Raw genomic sequence first — 7,623 nt, forward strand, 5'->3', positions numbered from 1 at the left:
CTTATTTTATTTCTATTTTAAATTTTTTCCTTTTTCATCTTTCATTTTTTAAGGCATCATTTGTTGTACTTATCTGCTCTTGTGTTCCTTTCTTTGAGGACCATCACTTCAAACATTTTTGAGTTTTTTAAACTTTGACTTGTGTTATTCTTTTATTTCTTAAATAACTTACTTGATGCCGTTTAGCTAGTCTTGAAACAATTATGTTATAATTCTCATCTGTTTTGTAAGTATATTTTTCTGGCATGTTTTCTTTGTCAGCAGGGATTTTTTTTTTTGTTTCTTACTTTCTTTTTTTCTTTTAGTGATTTTGTATAGAATTTAACTTGAGGCCCTGGCTGATATAGCTCAGTGGATTGAGCGCGGGCCTGCGAACCAGAGGATTGCGGTTCGATTCCCATTCAGGGCACATGCCTGGGTTGCAGGCCAGTTCCCAGCAGGGGACACATGAGAGGAAACCATACATTGATATTTCTCTCCTTCTCTCCTTCCCTTCCCCTCTAAAGATAAATAAATAAATAAATCTTTTTAGAAAAAGAATTTAACTTGATACTTTCTATTGCTCATTTTTACCTTAACTTAATTTTTCTGAAGAATTTGTTAAGATAGTTTTCCTATCTTGATAGAGCTCCCTGTTCTGTTATTTTTTGGTCTCATACTATAAGACGCACCACAAAAAATACGGTAGCTAGCCCTGCTGGGTCGCTCAGTTGGTTAGTGAATTGTCCCAATACCCCAAGTCTGTGGATTCAATCTGTGGTCAGGGCATGTACAGGAATCAACCAATTAATATGTAAGTAACTAGAACAACAAGTCAATGTTTCCCTGTGCCTTCCTCTCTCTCTAAAAAAATTAAAATAAAGGCTTGCTCTCTGATATTTCCTGGTTCTGTATCACCACCCTACTTTTACCTGGACCTCCTCTCTCTTTGTCTCCCTTGTTCCTGTCCTGCTCATTTTGATTTTTCTCTCAGCAATTTTTCCTCAGTATGGGCCTGTCCTGAAATGGAGCCCTGGATGGTCAGTTCGAAGAATTCAAAGGGGTGAGGTTGCTCCAACCTCTTTAGGCCTTACTGGCATGTCCTTAATTTACCTGCCGCTGAATAGGCCAAAACCTCTCTTAGTTTCCAATACCATGGTCAGATTGGCCTGCCATGCTACCTATTGGTTATTTGAATTTTCTCCTCTACTTACTGAAAAGCAAGTGAGGTCCTGCTGCTTGCTGCCATGCTCTAGGCAAAATTCTGGAGGCAGAGGTTTGATGAAAAAGAAAAGGAGTCTTTATTCAAAAGCTATACAGTTTTGGAATAACATTTTCCCACATGCATGAGTCACTTCAGCCTATCAACTAAGGCTGAAACCTTTTCAACTCGAGTTCCTCTATCACTCTTTCTCTAGTTTTCAGTTATCTTATTTCTATAAGGTTAGTTTACAAACTAAAACAACATAGGTTACAAAAGCTACACAATTTAAGAACGGCAGGCTTCTGCCCCAGAACCCATCCCCTCTACAACAGTAGTACCCAACCTTTTGGCACCAGGGACCAGTTTCTTGGAAGACAATTTTTCCGCAGATGGGGTGGGGGCAGAGGGAGATAGGAGGTGGAGCTCAGGCACTAATGAGAGCAAAATTTTGCTTGCCCGCTGCTCACCTCCTGCTATGCCGCCCAGTTCCTAACAGGCCATGGACGGGTACTGGTTCACAGCCCAGCAGTTGGGGACCCCGGCTGTAGAACACCCAAAGAAAAATAACCCTCACACCTTCTGCCAGGCCAGGCCAATCCCAGACTGCACCCAGAGTTCCTTCTCCCATTTAAAATACTGCCCTTTGGGAAATGCAGGCAGTAGTACAGCACCATCGTCCAGTCATCCTGGAGGAAAAGAGAGCCAGTCTCTGCCTCCCTTCTATTTAAATCCTCCAGCTCAAAATTCCGTGTGCACCAAAGGCAGTCAGCTTCTCAGCCAATTCTGTCCTAGACTGTTTACCATTGCCTTGGGCAACCTCCGCCTACAACCCCTTCCTGCTCCTCCCCAGCAATCCGATCAGATCTCTTAGTACAACTGTTCGCAGATCTCTGACTCCCTGGTTGCTTCCTCCACGATTTCTCACATAGATGCCCAAAGCAAACAGGTCCTCTGGCTCTTGATGGTTTGTTTCTACTGCTTGTATTTTGGGGGTTGTGGTGATACCTGGTCACTTAGTTTTGTTGTGAATGTTCCCTTGAATTTTCGGTGTTGCTAAGTGGTTGCTCTGTTTTGTTTTGGATGCTGCTGTGCTTTCTTTGTCCCTTGTTTATGTTGTGATGATAGGGGTCCTTGTCCATTATCTATTTCTCTCTGGACAGTGAATGCCATGAAAGCTCAGGAATAGTGCCTGGCAACATAGCAGGGGTGTAATCAATATTTGTTGAAGGAAATGTCCAGAAAAAGCATGTTTGGAGGCTGAAAGGAAAAGATGTCCACTTGTGGCAGATACATAAAGTGAGATAGAGAAGTGGTTAGGAAGTGAGGCTGGAGGCCTGGGCCAGGTCAGCGTAGGGACTTGTAAACCAGTTAAGGAATTTGAACTTTAAGCTGAGGGCAAAGAAAATCCTTTAAAATATTTTTTGATGTGATCTGTTTTCTTTCTTCTTTTAAAAGATTAAGCAAGGAAGTGGTTTGGTAAGATTTTTTTTCTATTCTTTTTTTAAATTAATTTTATTTAGTTATTTTTGGTAAGATTTTTGTTTAATAATAAAACACCAAACGACCACAAACCCCAGTATAGAAAATGGACTGTAGGTGGCAAAATTGCACAAGATTAGAATCCATGGAAATAATCCAGCATGGAGAATAACTGATGAATAAAAAATTGAATTACAGCTCCTACCAGATGGCTAAGTTAGTTGAACTGTGTCCTATACACCAAAAACATTACAGATTTTATTCCCAGTCAGGGCACATACCTAGATCATGGGATTGGCCCCAGTCAGGGACACAGTAGGCAACTGATCGATGTTTCTCTCACAATGATGCCTGTCTCTCTCTCTCTCTCCATTCCTCTCTGTCTAAAATAAATAAACATATCCTCCGGTGAGGATTTTTTTTTTAAGATTTCATTTATCTACCCTAGAGAGGAGAAGGGAGAAAGAGAGTGAAAGAAACATCAATGTGTGGTTGCTTCTCACATGCCCCCCACTGGGGACCTGGCCCGCAACCGAGGCATGTGCCCCAACTGGGAATCGAACTGGCAACTCCTCAGCTCACAGCTCGCGCTCAATCCACTGAGACACACCAGCTACAGCCAGGTGAGGATTTTTTTAAAAATTGATTTACAGTGATCTGATTTTCAGAAAGCTTGCAGAGTAGAAAACATAATTAGAAAGGCAATAGTTGACCAGAAAAAGGATGAATCTCAAACTTATAAAAACTTAGCTGAGATAAAGGAAAGCTCCTTAGTTTAGGGCCTCAATTCATAACTGATGAACGAGTATAGGTTGGTTTAATAATAGTTTGTGGAAAGACAAGTCAACAGTAACACTATGTGAAGTTATGATGGAATTGACCAAAGATATTAATTTACTCTTTAAAAAATTGAGATCTAAGTCATGTATTATATAATTAACCCATTTAAAGTGTATAGTTCGATGGCTTTTAGTATATTCACAGATACATTCCATCATCACCACAGTCAATTTTAGAACATTTTCATCACCTTAAAAAGAAATCCCATGGCCATCGGCTATCACCTTCCCAAATCCCCATCACCTCTCCTCCTAGCCCTAAGCAATCACTAATCTACTTTCTTTCTTTCTAGATTACCCTTCTCCGGACTTTCATAATAATGGAATCACATAATACACAGGCTTTTCTGCTTTATTTTTTTATCTCCACCTGAGGACATGTTTATTGATTCGTGAGAGAGGGGAAAGGACAGAGAGGAGAGAAATATTGATGTGAGAAATATTAATCTGTTGCTTCTCGAATGCTCCCAAACTGGGGATCGAACCTGCATTTCAGGTATGTGCCCTGACCAGGAATCAAACCAGCAACCTTCTGGTTTACAGGACAACCCTCCAACCAATTGAGCCACACCAGCCAGGGCACACACAGACTTTTCTGACTGGCTTCTTTCACTTAACATAATGTTTTTAAGGTTCATCCAAATTATAGCATTTATCAATACTCCATTTTATGGGTAAGTAATATTCAATTATATGAATATACCACATTTTTAATGGTTTTCCACTTATGGACGTTTGGGTTGTTTCCATTGTAGGGGAAGCAACACTTTACCCATCTTAGGTTCTCAGCTGGGGCTCTTTAACAAAAAGATAGATTAATGAGAGAAAAACAAACAAGTTTATTAACACATGCAGCACACGTCACATGGGAGAATGTTGAGTTACTCAACAAAGAATAACTCAGAGTGGATGCTTGTAACTCTGGCTAATGTAGCATCTTCAGCAAAGAACAATAATGACAGGACAGAGAAAGAGAGAAGGTAAATATAGGGGATGAAATAAAGGGAGTAAGTTGTTTGCAGATTTCTCTGTTGCTATGTCTGGACTGATGAGAGTCCAGAGTGTCTCCAGTAAAGGAGAATTTATATCTGATGCTTAGGCAAAAAATAAAAAGTAAATTAAAAATAAAAAGGAGGGTAAAGAGTGCTTCCTTTGGGATAGAATCTCCATTTTCCAGTAATTTACCAAAATGACCAACATAATGGGAAACACAAGAGGCACCTGGTGTCTATTCTCTAGGCCTTTTAGAAAACATGGAGTTGTTCCTTTGGCCATAAACTCACGAAACTACAAGAAACACGATATTGTAGACATCGAGAACATGAGCACTATACAAGAAGAAATGCCCCACACATGCTACCGCGCCCAAACTGGACGAGTCTATAATGTTACCCAGCATGCTGTTGGCATTGCTGTAACAAACAAGGGCAAAATTCCTGCCAAGAGAATTAATGTAGGTATTGAGTATATTGAACACTCTAAGAGCTGACTAAGATACCTTCCTGAAACATGTGAAGGCAAATCATTAGAGAAAGAAGGAAGCCAAAGGGAATGGTACTTGTGTTCAACAGAAGTGCCAGAGCAGCCTGAGAACCAGCGGAGAGGAACCTGAGCTCCTGGAACCCATTCCCTACAGCATGGTAGGTATAAAAAATAATTAAAAGACCTCTGTGCTGTACTGTAAAAAAATAAATTAAAATATATATATATAATTTTAAAAGAATGCAAAGGTAGTAGTCCTCATCATATCTTTATTTAATTCACCAACCTACTTCCTGCAAACACCTGACAGATCCTGGAGGATGACAGTAAACTACTGCAAGGTCAGCAAAGTCCCCCTCCTTGCCTCTGCCTTGCCATGTGCGGTAGAGCAGCAGATTAGCAGGTACACAGTGTGCAACCTTAGATCTGGCAAGTGCATTCTTTTCCAGCCTTATCAGAAAGGAGAACAGAAGTCACTCAAACTCTCTTGGAAAAGACAAGCATATACACGCACAGCCTTGCCTGGGGCTATGTTAACTCTCCTGACCTCTGTCATAAAATGATTTGGAGATAACTGAGTAGCTGGACATCTCTCAAAACTCTATATTGACCTTCTATATTGATAACATTATGCAAATTGTACTGGTTGAGCAGGCAGTGGCAAGTGTGTCAGATGCCTTGGTGAAACGGTTGCTCTCTATAGAGTAGGATGTTAAAAACTTTTTTTCAGAGGTCCCTTCAGAATTAGCTGAAGCATTGTGACTGCTCAGCAGTCCAACTTCTTCTCTCCAGTCCTGCCTCTTTCCTACAAGTGTGGATCCCAAGAGCTCTCACTAATAAATTGCGAGTTAATCTCCACTTTAGAATTCCCTGGAAATTCCATATGTGATTAGGGGAAAAGCTTTACCAAGCAAAAATAAACCAAAAGTAAATTGGGATATTTTTTCTACCACGCAATATGGAACCTTTATTTTTAAGGTGACTTCTGGAGTATGAGAGCAATGCTTTTACAAACGGAACCGATTAATAGAAGAAACAATGACAAAACCAAACCGGTATTTCACATGAATCTATAGGAGGTTAAGCTTTAAATCCAGCCAAGAAGTTTGTTGCAATCTCTTTCAGCTCTGCATCTGACTGTTCTGAGATCTTTCTGCCAGCTTTCACAGTGCCCAATAGGGCTTGGTGTTGGCTGACAACATGAGACGAAAAAGCATTTTCGAGCTTTGTGACCTTACTGGGCCCTAGTTTGGGCTCTAGTTTATCAAGACAACCCTATACGGCAGCATAAATAACAGCCACTTGTTCTTCAGTAGCCATGGGGGAACACTGTACTTGCTTCAGCAACTCCGTCAGATGCACACCACAATTCAGGAGTTGCTGAGTGGCAGCAACCAAACTGAGCAAAAGCAACAACCTCAAGATACTCAGCCAATTCCAGCTTCATGGTACCTGCCACCTGCTTCATGGCCCTGGTTTGGGCAGCACGTCCAACATGGGGCACAGACAAACCAATATTAATGGCAGGGCCAATGTCTTGGTAGAAGTTTTGTTTCCAAGATCTGTCCGTCAGAGATGGAAGTGGCATTTGTTGGAATGTAAGCAGACACATTATCAGCTTGTGTTTCTCTACCTGGTAAAGCAGTTAAGGAACCACCACCAAAAGTATCATTCATTCGGCTGCTCTCTCTAGCCGATGAGAGTGTAGGTAGAACACATTAGCAGGATGGGCCTCACAGCCAGGAGGCCAGCACAGTGGCAAAGGCATCTGATGATAAGCAACAGTCTGTGTGAATAAGTTGTCATAGGTGATTAAAGCATGTTTGCCATTATCCCTAAAATATTCTCCCATAGGACAGCCAGAATAAGGAGCCAGGTATGAAGGGGGGCAGCATCAGAAGCAGTAGCTGAAACCACAATGGTATACTTCATGGCACTGGCATCTGTAAGTCTCCTCACCAACTGTGGCTCTTTTCTGACCAATAGCAATGTAGATACAGTATAGCTTCTTTTCATCAGTTCCATCGTTGAAACATTTCTGGTTAATGATTATGTCAATAGCAATAGATGTTTTGCCAGTCCGTCGGTCTGCGTTGGCTCCCACAGAGATTTTAGGAATGATCCCAGGGGATTTCAGGAAGACTTGCTTACAGGCCTTGGAACCAGCTGGACCCTTTCCATCAATGGCATTACCAAGGGCATCTATTACACAATCCAACAATTCCTCGACAATGGGAAAATCCACAATGGCTCCTGTTTGCTTCACAGTATCTCCTTCCTTAATTAGTTTATCATTTCCAAACACCACAACACCAATGTTATCAGGTTCCAGGTTCAGAGATGTACCCTTTAAGCCCTCTACCATTTCTTCTGCTTGAACATTCCTCAGCCCGTAGGCAATACCATCACCAATACATAAGATATGCCTGGTCTCGTCAAAGTCAACAGAGGTATCAGCTCCAAGAATAAGCTCTTCAAGGGCAGAGGACATTTTGGCAATGCCGACCTTTGAAGACGAGTGTTAGAGGCACAGAGATTCCTTGCAGCAATGAAGGATGATCCCAAAGCATTTCTGGAGACCAGCCCGGCTCGCAGAGGGCCAGCACGGGCCAGGGCCCCCGTGACACACACAGACGGCAT

The 7,623-nt window shown here is 41.6% G+C and overlaps 1 pseudogene; it reads right to left on the bottom strand.

Annotated features, from left to right (window-relative positions):
* Positions 1–6,063: 6,063 nt before the first annotated feature.
* On the bottom strand, positions 6,064–7,623 carry LOC119048527 (ATP synthase subunit alpha, mitochondrial-like; annotated as a pseudogene).

Source organism: Artibeus jamaicensis, unplaced genomic scaffold, assembly GCF_021234435.1.
Source record: "Artibeus jamaicensis isolate MK-2021 breed Jamaican fruit bat unplaced genomic scaffold, CSHL_Jam_final contig_233, whole genome shotgun sequence".
Classification (NCBI taxonomy): domain Eukaryota; kingdom Metazoa; phylum Chordata; class Mammalia; order Chiroptera; family Phyllostomidae; genus Artibeus; species Artibeus jamaicensis.